The 16,681-nt window shown below is 43.7% G+C and overlaps 1 long non-coding RNA gene across 12 annotated transcripts in view; it reads right to left on the bottom strand.

Moving 5' to 3' along the window:
- Window positions 1-3,711: 3,711 nt before the first annotated feature.
- The window catches only part of LOC309881812, a 79,488-nt gene continuing 66,518 nt past the window's right edge, over window positions 3,712-16,681 (bottom strand). For 3 of the 12 annotated variants that reach the window (XR_014318182.1, XR_014318183.1, XR_014318188.1), the window contains exons 8-9: window positions 16,514-16,643; window positions 12,814-14,795 (exon numbers count right to left, since the gene is read on the bottom strand). This is a non-coding gene — a long non-coding RNA (uncharacterized lncRNA). Of the gene's footprint in view, window positions 7,667-12,812; window positions 14,796-16,513; window positions 16,644-16,681 lie in introns of those variants that run through there. The other 9 variants (XR_014318184.1, XR_014318189.1, XR_014318185.1 and 6 more) reach the window with 6 other exon arrangements.

Here is a 16,681-nt window from a genome sequence, read left to right as displayed (position 1 = left end):
GCTTAGAGAGCTTGTTCTTTGGACTAAGATTCAGAAATACTTTGACTATAGGGCAGAAGAAACCTTGGGGAGAAAATACCAGAGGCTGAAAGACTATTTAATAATGAGGGAAGACAGCAAGAATGACTGGGTAGGGACTGAAGCCAGACAAATTCAGATGAGAAATAAGGTATCACATTTTCAAAGTGAGAAGGATTAACTTTTGAAATGAACTACCCAAAGAAGTGATGGATCATCTGTCTCTTGGTATCTTTAAATCCAGACTGGATGCCTTCCTGGAAGACATGTGGAAGCCAAATACAGCTTTCTTGCTTTTCACAGGGATAGATGGGTGAAATTAAACGTCCTGAGACATGAGGGGGGTAGTCTGGGTAATCTAATGGTCCCACCTAGACTTTAAACTCTCCTAGTGTGTCAGTCAATGGACATATTAATACCCTTGTTTCAAAATAATAATTTTAAAAGAGAAAAGTTTCTTTCCCCCACCCCTTATACAGCATGTCCTGAACCGATCCAACACCTACGCCTCGTGTATCCCAAGGTGGCACGTAGCTGTCAGCTCCCCTGCAATCAGCCCTCCCTGGTGTATAGGTCGTAACTCCCTTTAGCCCTCACTATTAAAAAACACTTTCATCAAGAACAACACTGGTAAGAGCTTTCAGTAAATTCAAGCAAAACTTAAACTTCAGTAAGAGTATAATAAAGAGACACCTGAAAGAGTGTGGAAGTGTGCCCCAAAAAGGCAGCCCTCTAGGCAGGCTCTGCAGCAGAAAGGTAATACTTCCATCAGTGATGCAGAGTGGCAAACCGAAAAATTCTTCCTCAAATGTCCAGAAAATTAGCAACATGTGGCAAACAAGACCACGTAGTGCTACCCCCTCCCATGTTTCACTTCAGTTTTTATTCATTCCATGTGTTGCTTTCTTGCCATCTAGAAACTTAGTTCTCATTTATCAGCATTTTCACATTTCACTTCTGGACACTGCTATCCATGCATTATCCAACCTTTTTATCTTGCTGTTTGAACTGTGTTCTGCAGCTCTGTTTCAGTTTTACCATTCATTCATCAGCATGAAGTTAAACAATTACTAAACAACTTGGGTAGCTGGCAAGCAGCGAGGAAGCTAGATCCATTTCTGCCCAGAGGGAAGAAAGATTTTATACAATAGCATGGCCTTTGTTTTGCATCTCATGGGCGATGCTATTGATGTGAAGGTTATATCACATTATGTGCCAAACCACTTGAGCTGGTTTCAGATTGCAGCTCCCCTTGGGGTATTTCTACTCGATATATAAGAAGATAACCAGATCTGCTCTCTGTCCACTCCTAGCCTGGACGGTGCTTAGTCAGCTCCCCCAGACTTGGCAAGCTGAAGCGAGAAAGCAGAGCTGCACTCCCCCCGTTATTACCATTTTATCAATGATCATTCCTCTTAATGCTTTGGAGCACATCGCAAAACAATGAGCAAATTGCTTGTTTTCCTGCGGTGAACAGAAAGCAGCTACATGACCGTAAAACACAATGCCCTGTATGTGTCAGCGTATTCTGCTTGTGTCTGCAGAATAGCAATACGTTGTTTCAGCTTTAATTTCTGACCACAAAACTGTTGGCTTTCTTGCTGCAAAGAAATGGATTTGGGTGCATGACACAGATGCAGTTCTGCTTCCCACACATTGGGAACATTGGGATTCAGGGAGCTGACCTGTGCCACCTTTTTCTTTAATTTTGTTTTATTAGCATTATCCAGTTAGTATTTCCCACTACTAGGAAGTACAACATAGATAACGATGATCTTAGCTTTATTTTATAGACCCTGATTTTTCCCCCTGAAGCTTCATTTTATATCGTAATTGCTTTATTCTTGCACCGTTCTAAAGTGAAATATCAAAGAGATTTTTGCAGAGCTTTATATCTAGTGGAACGACTGCTGCTGGTGTGCTTGGGCAGAGCATTAACTCCAGAAACAAAGTGTGAAGAGGGGCCACCCTGCTCAGGGCCACTCCACAGGCATGTCCGAGCAGCCACAGCTCAGCAGACAGGATGTGTGCTCTGACCCGGGGACGCTGTCCAGACCTTGTGCTTGGAAGAAGATGGGAACGGGGTCCACAAGGAGGAGTGTAGGATTTTGTTGATTTAACCCTCTCAAGCTGTTTAAAAATAACATTTCCTGTACTTAAAACATATCTCTGCTAATCCGGCGTCCCTTGGTCTTTTATCACATTTTTTTTTTTCTTTGTTGGGGTTAATGAGCTCTCAGAAAACAACTGGGGGCATGTAACTGCTCTAGCATGAAGCTTTGGGTTTAAGGGACTGGACCTTGGGGCCCCTCTGTCCAGGAAAGATGCCAGATACGGGCTTTTGCCTTGAAGGGTATCCAAGAGATGCGGAGATGGTTATGGGATCAATAACCAGAGAGGGTTTCTCTAGCATGAGGGGCCGAGCCAAGGTTAAGCACTGCTGGAGAGAGCCAACATATCCAATTGGGGTCTGGTGGCAGTGCATTAGTGTCAAACAAATGTCATGTGTGCTAGGGCAATGGAGTCCGTAAAGGTTTTACGCTAGTGCCCCGAGTCTGGAAATTTAAGAGGTCATCTGGAGACTACAAAGGGAAATGACTTACAACATGAGGCCATTACTAAAGGGCTGAACTGAAAACCTTGCTAGAGAGCCACAAAGCACTGACAAATCCTTCATCTGAACTCCATGGGCTGGGCTTATTGATGGCCAAAATCAGAACTGCCTTTCTTGTTTAAAAAATATGCATGTGAGTACCTATCTCAGTGCAGGAAACTCAGCAACTTCAGGTCCTGTTTCTGCTCATTACAGGCTTTTTTTTTTTTCTTTTTTCTTTTTTTTTTTTTTTTTCCCCTCTCCTGCTGGAACTACTTAATTTGTATGACCCATGCAGGTCTCCAAACCAAGCACAACAAGGCCTCCTGCATTTCAGGGAGGCATCACCGCAGTTTCTGAGCCAAAAGTCCATCCCGAGGAAGCACTTCCCACCGACGTGTTATTGAACCTGGCACGTTTCCATTAGTCAGCCTCACGCAAAGAAACCCTGGTGTAGGGGGATGCTTCTCACTGGCTCTAATCAAAGTCAACAGAAAGGGGACCATGATTTTATCCCACTTCAAGAACAAGTTCAAAGGCATCTTTGACTCAGAGTATCTGCTAGAAGAAGATGTGGCCAATATTTCTCAGCAATTAGACTGTGTTGCTTATCAGAAAATGCAACAAAATAGACTTATTCTGTTTTCTTGCCTCCCCCAATACATTCCTATTGTTTATTTTGATTCAAGAAGAGAAACAATAGAAAGAAAAAAAGTTCACCAAATGTAAAGTTTGCTGATGTTTTTCACAGAAATATTTGCCACTGGAGGTCAACTCCACGTTTCCAGTGGTAATTTAATAACCTGAGTCTATCATATTGGAAATCCCTCTGGACTCTTAACAAACTAGGCAGACATTCATGGGTCATTCTAGAAACATCAGCAAGCACTTTGAAGATGACTCCAGAATCCCCTCTGTGCTATAGATTCTTGTTGGACAAATTGTCCCTGAATCTACTTTTTTTTTTTTCTTTTCTGCAGCGTTATGAGAAAGCGTTGGTTTCTCCAGCTAGAAAAGTCTAGCTGTGGTCACACAACAACACTGACATTTGGCAGAGCACAGCAATATTCATTGAGAAAACAAAGGAATAGACAGGAAGCCACCTGAGAAAAATCTTTTTACTGAAAATTTTCCAGGATAACAATAACATTTAAAAATCACTCAGAAAGCAAAACCGATGCTAACAATAGTTTAACCGAGTCCCATTGCTCAGCCTGCCTGAAAAGATGATGATGCATTTCTTGAATGTCTTTTACTTCTTTCAATGTGCATGTTTTTGTGGTGAATTTCCTTCTTTTTATCATAAATTAAAAAAGGAAACTTTTTTTCCCCCCTCAAAAAACTGATGTGCTCAGACCTAAGACAAAATACTCATCCAAGTCGATGCAGGCTGGATTTGTCAGCCTCTGGATTACATGGGGCAGCAGGCAGGCAGTGAGCACGCAGGGTCACCGTTGGAGATGCTTGAGGCCAAGTTTTTTTTTAGTAGATGAGAGGAGGCCCTATAAAATGAGCATAACCTCTAAAAAAACCTCCTTGCATTGCTCCAGACAATATGCAGCCTTTTTGGGATGAGCTGGCTGCGGACCTTGGCTGGAGTAACACTAATAAAACAAGAGCCCAGGCATCCTCCCGCTGCCTCAGGAAAGCTGTCCAGAAGCCAGAGGTAAATCCGCCGCCTGCGGCTGCTGCCCAAGGGGTGTGTGGTGGTCTGTCTGTCTGTCTGTCTGTCCATCCCTGCTGGGAGAGGAGCTCCACACAGGACAGATGGCTTTTGTTCAGTGGGTGAGGACGGAGTGGGTTTCTCCGAGGCAAGAACTGGAAGTGTGTCCCTGGATAGTCTCTGGAAGTGCATGGGTGTCTCTGCGGGCTCTGAGTGTCCAGATCCACAACATACTTAGGCACATGTGTAACCAGATGTGGCGTCCAACAAAGCGCTGCCAGTTCCAGCAGGATCCAAACAGCTTCCAGGAGCCTAACTTTCCAAGAAGTTTCTTTTTTTTTTTTTTTCTTCTTTTTTTCTTTTCTTTTCTTTTCTTTTTTTTTTTTTTTTTTTTTCTTTATTTCTTTTTTTTTCTTTCTTTTAAGACACTGAAACCACCTCCTTTCCAGCAGCTGGACTAAACTCACTTTGAGGTAAGGCAGGTCCTACCCCTTATGAGGAAAAGTATCCATAAAACATGGTAAGAGATTTTGCACTGCTAAACACTGCCCAGTTATAAAAACAGAATTAATTCAACTCCAAAAAGTTGTGAGAAAGTCTGAGCAAAACCAACAATGATTATAGGTACCTCCTCATACCACAGCTAATTTCCAGCAATCCCACTGTACATTCCTTGGCCAGCAGAGTTTACTGAATAATGAAATCACCAGGTGACACACAATCAGATTGAGAAGCCTTGAATACGAATGAATACTGGTTTCCTGATTCTGAAAGGAATTTAATCATGTAAACTTTCTACCACATTCTAGAGACAGCTGAAAAGCAGCGATACCCTTGGGCTCGTCTTTGTGGTACTTTCATTGGTACTGAAGGAAACCCAAGCTGCTGCCGGACAGGAACTTGAGCACAGGGCACAGCTCCTACAAATTTGGGAGGAAAAAACTTCTTCTGGTCACCATGTAAAGTAGCCTTTTCTGGCTGGGATTCACACATCATTAAAATGGACACATCATAAAAGCAGACACTTCATTAAAATCAGAAAGATGTTTAAAACTGAGAGTGTGGGATAGTTTATTACAACTTTACAGAGAAGAAATCAATCACAATCCTAATAAAAGAAATATTTTTTCATCTAATAGTATCCAATACACATTGTATTGTAAACAGTGTTTTCTCTTATATAAAGACAGTGTTTCTCAGCATAAAAACCACTTAATTGAAATAATGACTCACATTTCAGCTGCAAAGCTAGACATGCACATTTCTTTATTGTGCCAAGTAGGCTAGGAACTAGTTAGCCTTGGTATGTATTAGAAGAACACGCTTAACCCACAAGTAAAGCAAACAGGCGAGTTGAATTATTTTTGTATGTGTCCCAATATTCACTCATTTAACACATGTTAAAATGAAAGTGTATCAAAAAGTGTTCGTGATTCATTTATAGAGTGAATTTACCCACATTCTGAAATGATGCTGGAAATTTTAAGTGTCAAAGCATGCATTTACTCACATATATTTTCCTTCTTATATTTCAGAATGCAGACTACACCTAAATAAATGACAGATTTAATCAGACAAGTTTTAAAGTGAAACCATGAAAGATCTTCCATTTTGTTCTGAAAACCATTGTAAGAGGAGCCGCACAGTAGCAGCTTGTGATCTGCATTTCCTTAAACGTCACGTCAAGTGGTTTCCATGCAGTTAAATAGTCAACACAAAATTTGGAGGAACCCCACTTGTCAGCAATAGTTACTAACTGAAAAATTTTTGAACTTGGTAAATTAAAACTTTCCTTGCTGAATTTGCATTTTTTTCATGTTGGGGAATGTTCGCATTATTCATTCAACTATATCACATCTGATAAACATACTTTTCCATCATACCTTTGAGTCCCTCCTTAAAGAAACTACTGAATCAAAGCCCAGCCCCATGAATTACAGAGCCATTGCACGGGAACTGGTGGGGAAAGAGCAGTGCGAAGAGGATTCCTGCTTTCCAGCAGCCCATGCTTGTGCCAGATCAGTGACTGCATTACCATGGCCTTCTGTAAATAGGAAATGTATTTCTTCTCCTGGATTACATGGCAGGGAATGGGAGATTTGACTTGTAAATGAGGGGAAAGTAAAAGGCTAAAGCCTCCAAGTCCACACAACTGCAAGGGCTTGAGTAATGAGCCCACATTAGAAATGCTTGCGGAGACACACTTCCAACAGACTGCTTTAAAAAGAGCACTTTGCACATTTGTCATCAATACAGCCCAGGTGCCCTACAGAACAGCAGTATCTTGCCTTTCAGCCTTTCCAGGGAATAAACACCAGGCCTCAGGTAGGTGTTAGCTGGCGATGGATCTGCGCCCACCTACCAGCTGCATCTGTTTACGGGGGATCTGCTCCTGCTAAACACAACGCCGTGATGCTGCTGTTACACGCCATGGGTCAGCAAAGCTGGCATGAGCCTTTCCTGCCTCTCCATTGCTCAGCCCTGCCAGAGCAGCCTGCATCTGTTAGCCCAACTGATACCTATTAACCTGCTGCCCCAAATGAAGAGGCACCCGTGCATTCTGCAGGTTAATCCTTGCAAGGCATCTTAATGCGCTTACAGTAGGGCAATTATAACCAGCAGTGCACAAAACAGCTGGCAGGAAGTTTGTGAAGATAATGTCTGGGCTTTTGGGTGGGATCACATGGGCTCACAGAGAGGAACCAAGGGAGAAGAGGGTGGTCAAGACCTCTCTGCTGACATTTCTGCATTATTTGGCACAAAGAGTCAGGAGCACAAGGCAGACCTGCGTTAGGATACATGGGGTCACTGCTGTAGATGGCAACAAAAGTGACCAGTCTGAGCTGTTCAATACTGCGAGGCTCTTCATTGCTGGGATCTTGTCTGAAGTCTGCTCTTACACTTCTGGCTGTCAGATTCCACTTAAAAACTGTGTTTCATTCTCACTTTGTAGATGCAGCATCTGTCCCGCTTGTTCTACTGGGGGGAGGGAGGGAGGGAGATATGTAATTAAGTGCAAATAGGGTTCTCATGATGCAATACAGACTCACATAATACTTCCCAGGTGCCACTGTCTCAAACGACTTGGCAGGAGTTTCCCAGTTGCAAGGCGAGGATTTAGGAATAGCAGCGAGCTTGTGTGGTCCTGCAGAGCACTCCTCACGTGTGCTGCTCCGACACCGCGCTCGGGAACAGTTCTGCAAGTCCCCGCTCATGGCTGGGCTGGTATTTTGAAGGGAAGTTTGTTCTAATTTTTGTGCTCCCCCTGCGCCTTCCCTTAAGACAGCCTCCACTTTAAAACCAAATTCCCTGAGTTTATCACAGGGTGATAGTGCTGTCAATCTGCTGCAAGCGGCTGGTTTGTGTTGGGTTCAAGAAACACAGCATTAGGACTGAAAAAAAAGCACAAAACAAAACAAAACAAAAAAAAAAAAACACACCAAAATAAATAAATAAATCACAACACCAAACCTTAAGAAATGGTTATGGAAAGTGTAAGAAGTACAGCAGGTTGCATTAAAATACATGCTGGCGATTTAGGAGGAGCTGACTCGTTTGCTGTTTGCAGACACTCAGAAAGAGGGAGAATGAACTGGCACCAGGCTGGGATGAGGGATGTGGCTCCTGAGTCTGCAAAGAGGCTGAGAATGGGCCACGCTGCAATTTCCACCTCTCCCAGCACAGACGTTTCCTCTCTGCCATGACCGTACTGGGTAGCATGGGCTTATTTTTCTAGCAAATTCTCAGTTGATGAATTTCAGCTGCTTATCACAATCTTTGCCTTTTGGCTGGACCCCAAAATCATTCAAGCAGTTGGCAATGGAAATTGAGATAGGTACTATGTTATTTATTTATTTTAGTAAGTAAAAGTACAAGCCAGTAATTTCTCTGCAAAATGATTGCTCATCCCAGACTAACTTCCTGCTACTGCTGCTCCTGTCTCAGGCGTGGCAGGTGGCTCAATACATTGATAATACGCTGCAAACTCTGACAAGTAGCTTTATCAATCAAAACAAGCCCCGCTGTTCAGCCTAACAGGAAAGTTCAATCACTCTCCTCCAGTGGAATCAGTTGACACGTAATGCTTTCAGCCCAAGATAATGTTAGGCTGCAGATTTGGATCTGCTCTCGCTGCTCCGGGGCTATTTATATCTTTGTACCTCGAGGGTTTACTAATTAGCAGCCTTCTTCCACACCCCTTGATATCATTAAAGTAATCTCAGTGTAAGCGACTACCCTCTGATGATATCTCCGAGGGAGTGGAGAGCAGCTGGAATCGTTTGAAATAGCATCGCTGGAGCGCTTCTCCCCAAGCGGTGGCGGCAAGACCGCAGGAGTTTTGCCTATGCGAGCACAGCCAGCAACACACTCTGGCTTGCTCAGGGTGGCTGCTGGGCTGTGACAGAGCTGGTTTCAGCTGGGTCTAGGATCTGTAGGTACTAAGGGGGTCAGCACGGGCTTTTTCCAGAAAAACTTTTGAGAAAGCAGCTGAGAGCTCTGTGCGGCCTGCCTGGAGTTACTCAGCGGTTCCCACACTGTGCAGACTCTCTAGGCCCCAGCTTCCCACATGGGAGAGCTGGGATAACTCATTCAGAACCCAAATCTGGTGAAATCTCATCTCAGGTAGTGTCTAACAATGCGCTGGGTGAGGTTTACTTAAACCACAGTTGCTGCGTTTTTTTCCACATTACTCGCTCTGCTGCTCCACAACACGGGTTAATTTAAAGGCCTGTCACTAACCAAGCAATGCACCCAGCACAGCACAAAGCTGGAGATGGGAAAAAGTTTTCTCCGTGCTACAAATGCACTTCAGACCAGGGCGACTCTGCTGCCTTCCGATTGCAGCTCCTACTCAATAAATGAGCCCTTGTAGGAAAACATGCGGTTTCCAATAGCCGCTTTGATACCTGCCATTAATTCCCTGCTCTCGCTTGCGTGGTCTCTTAGCAACTTCCTGCCCTTTGCTCCTTTTTATTCTTGTTCCTGTTCAAGCACTTCCTTTTGTTGCTGGTCTCTTGCTCCCCTTCAGGACCGCTTTAGAGAAAGCTAATAAAATCCTTCTGCAGATAGAAAGAACCAGATACAAACGGCTATGCGAGCGTATTTATGTTTATAGCACGAAGCAGGAGAACAGGCTGTCCTGGGTTCTGGTTTCCAACTGCAGCATAAATCCGTCAGCAAATGTATTACAACCCCAGAGAAGGAAGCAGAAACACAAGAGCAGACACTGCAGGACATCCACTGGAGCCGTGGTTTGGAGGTCTCCCCCTCTCTCTTAATTCTTGAAGTGTGAAAGATGCTTTCACCCTGAATTAAAAGAGCACGTTTTATCTATCTATCTATCTATCGGTGGTGACTGCAGAAAGGAAGGAAGCAGGGACCAATACCAGCACTAAGGACCCGGTACCATGCTTGAAGTCCTCCTCGGTTGTGAAAGTACGAGGTGGCCCCAGAGTAGTGTCTTGCGCCATACATAGAGCTTACAGCCCTGTGACCAACCACCCAGCTGGTATTCCTGGGAACTTGCCTTCTGGTCCCACCTTTTGATTTGAGCAGTTACTGATTCAGGAATATCATTCCCCCCCTCAGTCAACCGAGGAGATTCATCTAACTCATGAACACAGAGCTAACTTCCCTTTGCTAGGCTTGGTGCCCACTCTGGTTTCTCCTTCACAACCCTGTCTCAGGATGGTAACAATTTCCTGCAGCAAGCAGTTGTTTCCAAAGGGAAAACTGGCACAGGTGGCTTCTCAGAACAAGGAAACAGACATGACAGTGCTTTTCTCTCTCTCTTCCTCCCCCCCTTTAAATGTTTTGTATGCAGAGCCATGCTAGGAACAAACCTCACAACAAGCTAAGAGGATCACTTTGTCTGACTCAGGGAGTCCATCCCTGTTCTGGTGGAAAGAGATGACAGCAACATGTGCAAGAAAGCCTGGCTGAGCTGAAGCCTTAATGCGAGATGTTCACATCTTAATAGACTTTGAGATAAATGGCCTTTTCTCATCTCCCATATGGTTTTGCTTTCCATGCAGCAAGTGAATCATAACTCTGCCTGAAGGAAAGGAGCTGTCCGGCCACGGAGCTGGGAGCAGAGGGAAGGGAAGGTAAAAGGGCAGGAAAATCGGAGGGGGAGAGAGATCATCACTGGAGAAGTCATTGTGCTAACAGGGAATGACAAGATGATGGAAGAACTAATGAGTGGTGCAGGAGGCAGAGGAGAGCCTGCCCAGCAGTTAGGGTGAAAGGCAGTGAATTTGTCTGCAAAGTCACCATCCCCCTGGGGTGCTGCACGCTCAGCTGGGTTTGCACCAAACACCCTCACCTCGAGGGGCAGAGAAGAGCAGGCTTCCAGCCCCATATGGATCCATCTCGCTCTCCCCTTTCATAGTTTCTATACTTTCCACTAAACTCCTGGTTTAGCCAAGAATGTAAATACAGGCTTTCCTGGAGCAAAGTAAGTAAATCCTACAGCAGTCAGCATGCTCCAGGCCAAATGCATGCTTAAGCACTCTGCTGGTTTGGGGTCTCAGGGGAAGGGTTTGAGGGGAGGTTGTCTAATTGCCACTGATGTCAGTGGGAGTTTTGCTGAGGATGTCACTGGGGCCATGATCTCGTTGTTGCTCTTGAAAAAAAAATCCTAGAAGCAATGCATGAATGGGCCGTGCTCCAGCACTATACTTACACTACTAACACTGCGTGCACTGAGTAAGTTGGGAGCTCCAAACAGTCTTTCACCCTAGCAATACTTTATACTCTAACATATTAGTTGTCAAGGTTAAAAAGATATAAAACATATTAAAAGCCAAAGCTAATGCACTCAATGAGAGGGCAGATCCATGCTTCAAGAAGTCTTCAGTTTTATAAACCAATTTAGGCCAGGTCTATTAAGAGCTTTTCCTGGTGACAGAGTGAGAGCATTTTCTCTGCTATAATCATATCAGCCTGTATTCTGGGTTAATGGAGATGAATATTACTGCCAGATTTTCTTCTTTCCCTGGATGTAATCTAATGCCAGATGGTTCTGAAGGGGTATTAAATCCCCCATGTGCATGACCTCCCTGAGGTTTTTTATCATTAGAACCTTAAAATAATTCAAGGAAAGCTTTCCCAAAGCCTGATCATAAACCTCCTAATGAGGTACTGAAGTCACAAAGAAAATCCTCTTGTTAATTCCTGTTTGGTGTTTTTCCCCCTTTATGACAAATAAGCAGGAATTCGCAGTAACAGAGATGCTTTTAAACAGTTTCAGTGGAAAACACATAAAAATGAGCATTCAGGTTAACAGTTCAGGTTCCCAGCAGGGTCTGGAGATGCAGTAACTGATCAGCCATCTTCAACCTCTAATGCAGGGCCCAGTAACGTCACCTTCCATCACAGCAAGTACAGCTCACTCTGTCAGCAAGTGACTGCTTTATTCCTAAAGTAACATAACACCTAGTGTCAGAATAAATATGATCCAGTGTCAGACAAGGGGCTGAACTTGGACCTCATCTACACAGTAATACGAGGACTAACATCTTCACCCTAACTTGAGTTCAGCTACAGCAACTAAGTTCCCAAAGGTTTTCCTCAGAATTTCCTGCCCCTCATCTGCACAGGGTGGATGGTGTGTTTTAATGATCTTATGTTCAGTTTTCTGCTTGCTGTTTACTGCATGGCACTGTGCCTTACTTCTGTGCTCATGCAGCAGTCAGTGAGACAAGATTGTTTGGAGCCTCATGGGCTTTCTGTACTTCTCATTAACAGGTCATCCAAAAAGCAACATAAGTATTCCTGCAGTTAGATCACATGCTGTGAGGATAGGGAGGAATGAAAAATAATCAGATTAAAATAAAAAGCTACCACTTTTACTAATTTTGGGGTGTCCAAATCAGCCAGAAACCTTGTTTTTTCAGAGGCTTTTACAATTTACATATAAAACCCACTCTTTTATTAATACCTATTGCAGCTGGAAATACTCAGTGCCTGCAAAACCCAACCCTTGGCCAGAAACACAAAAGTAGGCTTCAGGTAAGTGAGAAAAGTGAATCCAGTTCATCAGGGTAGCATTCAAGTGCATAAGACCTTAATCGTGGGATGACCCTGCCTTGCCCTGAAGCCCCAGATTCACCTCCCATCACATAGGGAGGGGGAATCCAACAGACAGCATCCTTCCAGGATTCAGAGCCACTCAGGGCAGCAGAAGGCCAGCAGAATAAGCAATCAAACCAGCCCTCTCCCAAAAGGCAGGAGTACCTGATCACATCCCCAGGCTCATCTCTCTGTGCAGTACATAGTTCCCTGGATGAGACACATTCTTGCAGGCTGGGCAGCATCCCCCTGTCCACACAGTGTGTCAGCAGGCACCTGCCTTGTGTGTTGGCTGAGATGCAGGCACTCTCTGGGGGGTTTAGGGATGGACAGGAACCCTTTGTCATGGCAAGGGCTCAGAGCTGAAGCCATAAGCTCCAAACAAGATGCTGATAGACAACAGCTTTCTTCATTAAACTCATCAGTGCAAGTCTGCCCCTCTTACCTGCACCCCATTCTGTCCTCACCCCTACCCTTATCCCTATTTCCTAATTTACCCTAATTCCACCCCTGCCTCATACCCACTCTTCATGTCCAGGTGGCCCTCCCCACGCTGCCTCCAGCCCTCTCTTCTACTTGCTGCTCACTTCATTCACTCTCACTGTTCCTTATTAGCCTCGTTAGCAGCCCTTTAGCTCACAGCATCACCTTGGAGGCCCATACTGACTCCGAGCCTGTTTTGCTGTGGTCCACCCCCTGCCCACTCACCCTTACTTCTCTGTCTGTTCTGCTCACACATCTCCACTGAGGGCAGCCTGTCCCACCCAAAGAGGTAACAATTTTGTTGGTAGGATAGATTCCTAAAAACTTTAAGGCCAAAGACTTCTTGGGATTGGAAGACATCAATGGGGAATGGAGCATGATCAGGCCTGGCAGTATTTGTCCCCATCACTACTTTATGTCTCTCCCTGGACCAGAGCAACAGGGGCAAAACTGAGTACAGAAAATAGTAACGACAACATGCAGAGCTTTTCATCCTGCAGCCTGTGAAATCCTGCCCTGCATCTCATCTTTTACAGCCGCCTGCAAGTTATTCGTTCTCAAAGCCAAAAAAAAGAAAAAAAAAAAAAGAGTTGAAGGTTTCTGTCTGCTCCTCGGATGCCACACTCAAAATGAAGAGAGGAGCAATGCTGCCACCAGCCCTCGTGGGGAGGAACCTGGTGGGGCAGGGACAGGGTCTGCTGTGTCCCAGGGGCCGGAGATGTTCCCTGCTCAGTGCCCCTGATGTGCTGGGGGGGCAGCGGGGGCTGGAGGACTTCTGCAGCACTGTGGGGACAAAACAATTTTACTAAAAAAGGAGCTGGGAGAGCTGCACTCCAGCCAGGGCTGGCTCTGCCTGCATCCCTGCTGAAGTTGTGGCTACATGGGAAATATTAGCAAATTATAACATTTCCCTTTATAGCTGTGCTGCAGACCGTGTTTCCACATTGCTGCAAAGCCTGCTTTCCTTTGCTTTTTGTCCCTCAGTGCAATTTGACAAGGTTTTTTTCCCCTTAATATGTGGATTTATTTTATGTCACTGAGCACTGGCAAGGACGGAGAGACTTTTAATTTGCAGTAATCTGAATTCTCGAAATAACAAGCTACAAAGGTCCATGATTAAATGTGGAGCGTAAGATATCTGCAAGAACAAGTACTCTGTGTTCTTTAAAAGATCGTTTAGATAATGGTGACATAACCTGAGTACCCGGTCGCGGTCCACTTTAATCAGGAAATATGCCTCTGGAGCAGAACCATCCAGCCTAGGAAAAGAAACAGAAGTAAAGCCCCTACCAGTAGGAGAAATTAATGCATTCCACTTCGACAGAGATTAATTATTATGAATCAGGCCAAAAATACATTTGCCCCAAGTGGGAGTACACTCTTTTCTATTCATCAAGTTGCTTTCAAATAATCATTAAACATCTTAAGACAGAAGACAATTTTGCTAACCCAAAATAAACATTGCTAAAAGTTACAAAATGAGGAATATTTTTTTTTAAGCGTAGCGTCTGCAGCATTTTGACCAAGGGTGGTTGCTTGCAAGAAAAAAGATAGACAGAACATCTGCTAGAGAAAATGTGTATGTATGCAGAGGACTCTGCTAATTCCAGTATATTTCTTCTTGCTTGCCTGTCAATGGTGATTTTCCCATATAATTTTTAATTCCCAAGTCCCTGAATTAAATTTATATTTGCTAATAATTTTGTCCTGTTAGAGATCTTGACTATAGTCTCAATGACATCTCAAAGGGTTATAAATCAGATTTAAAGGACAAAAGTCACTTTTGTGGTATTTTGCAGAAGGATGATGATGTTTTTGGCTGTTTAGCACAAGCACATGCAGGCTGGTTTATTAACAGGGGGCCTGGCTCCCTTGCATCACTGGTCATTTACACTTGATTTTCCATGTGTCTCTTGGTAGTCCTCAGCAGATTCGTCCTGGTGGCAGTGCTCTGGTTGAACATTCCTGGGTAAGGGAATGTGCAAGAACAACAAGTTAGACAAAATAAAAGAGGAGGGGGAGAAAAAAGAAAACAGAATGCAACATTAAAAAACAGCAGGAAACAACTGTGTTGCCAACTGGAAAGTATTATTATTTTTTTAACTGAATTCTCATATGCAGAAAATTTCTCCTGTGAAGCATTCCCCAAACCATTGTTCCACATCCATGGCTCAATACTTCTGGTGGACCAGGAATGAGAAACTTCTTCCCTTTAGCTTTGCAGGGCCAGGGTGAAGTGCAGAGCAGGCAGATATCATCTATTATTTAACCAGCAGATCCTGTGATGTTAATGAGGTTGATTCCACAGCTACCTTTATCTGGCAGAGTAAGAGATGGGCCTCTAGCTAAAGCATTTTCAGCAGTCCTCCTTTTCTTCAGTATTAGACTGTTATAATTTAAGGTTTAGTACTCATCCAATCTAAGCAGTGCTGATAGGCAGTGCTTCCACTGATGCTTTTTCCATTACAAAATAATGTTCTACCCAAACATACTTTGACACCAATAAATCAGGGCAGCTCTTTTAATCAGATCTTAGATTGAACTAGGCCAAATCTTTTTTAAAGCTTATAATATTTGGTGACTTTTCAAAGAAAACCCTTCTTTATTTTTTATTCTGTTTTAGTGGCACAGCCCAGCACTCCCTGTTCCTGGCAGCAGCTCAGAAGTGCTCTGAGAAATGCATCTCTTGTGGCAGCTTTGACCCAAATGAAATCGAGAAACCTTGGAAATCTCACGGGAGATGGATTTTTGTGAGTTTTCCAATTTAAACAGGTGGAGATAAACTAAGATAAGTGTCTGAGACAGATCTGCAACATGTGGAACGTTCATCTCTAACTAGAAATGTCTATTTTTATGGCCTTACCCCCCCCTTTTTTTTTTTTTGAGATAAGCCTACAGACACTTGATTAATGGTGGAGAGAGTAATGTAAATGAATGAATGGGGAAAATAGATGTAGTAGAAAGGAGCCTTCATTCTTAACTCTGATGAACACTAGCTTTCCAAAGGTGAGATTATTTTAATTGGCCAGCTAATGTTTCAGGATGGGTTTGAAATAACAGGGAGAGGTTCTCCAATAGCCCAGCAGTTCTGATGCTTTTCCGATGGAACAAGGACAAAGAGAAGCAACACATAATGGTTGTTTCTGTTGCTTAGATATTTAAAATGTGTTGCTTCAAATCAGATCTCAAGTTCTTCTACCATATTCACTATGCCAAAAAGAGAAACAGACATCTTTGTTTTCAGAACAGCTTTCTCAAGTCATACCACAGTTTATTTTACGACTTCAATATCCTCTATATTTCTTTTACTCCACTTCTTCATTATGAACTCAACATTAGCAAGTGTTGCTAAGTAACATCCTTTAGACCACTATAATTTTGCTACATGACTGCACTATAACCATACATTAATACTTCGTAAAGCAGTAACTATCAGCAATAAGCACTATATTACTTTAAGGGAAACCACAGTATGTTCTCATTACAGCTGTATGTGCCTCTGAATTGCACCCATCAGCAGGGTAATTCACCATTGCCAGAGGCGAAGGTGAACAAGTTCCCTGTTGAATTTACAGAAATATTGAAGCTTCTCTCAGGCAATGGATTTATGCAATGAGTTTAGTTGTGACTCATTTCCCTTGCATATTAAAAAGGAACTGCATCCACAGCCACTAGCTGCATACCTCCATGGGTGGGGGTCTACTCCCATAGACTGCTTCTCCTGTGTCATGCCAGGATGTCACCACAGAGAGCTGACAGAGGAAGAACACCATGGGAGGCTTGGTGGTTTGGAGCACTGGTCATGGGTCAGCCCTTTGGGTATAGATGGAAAATGATCAGTAAGTGCAAGA

Source organism: Aythya marila (assembly GCF_965140915.1).
Source record: "Aythya marila genome assembly, chromosome: 10".
Classification (NCBI taxonomy): Eukaryota; Metazoa; Chordata; class Aves; order Anseriformes; family Anatidae; genus Aythya; species Aythya marila.
This window is presented reverse-complemented; position numbering and strand designations above follow the sequence as displayed.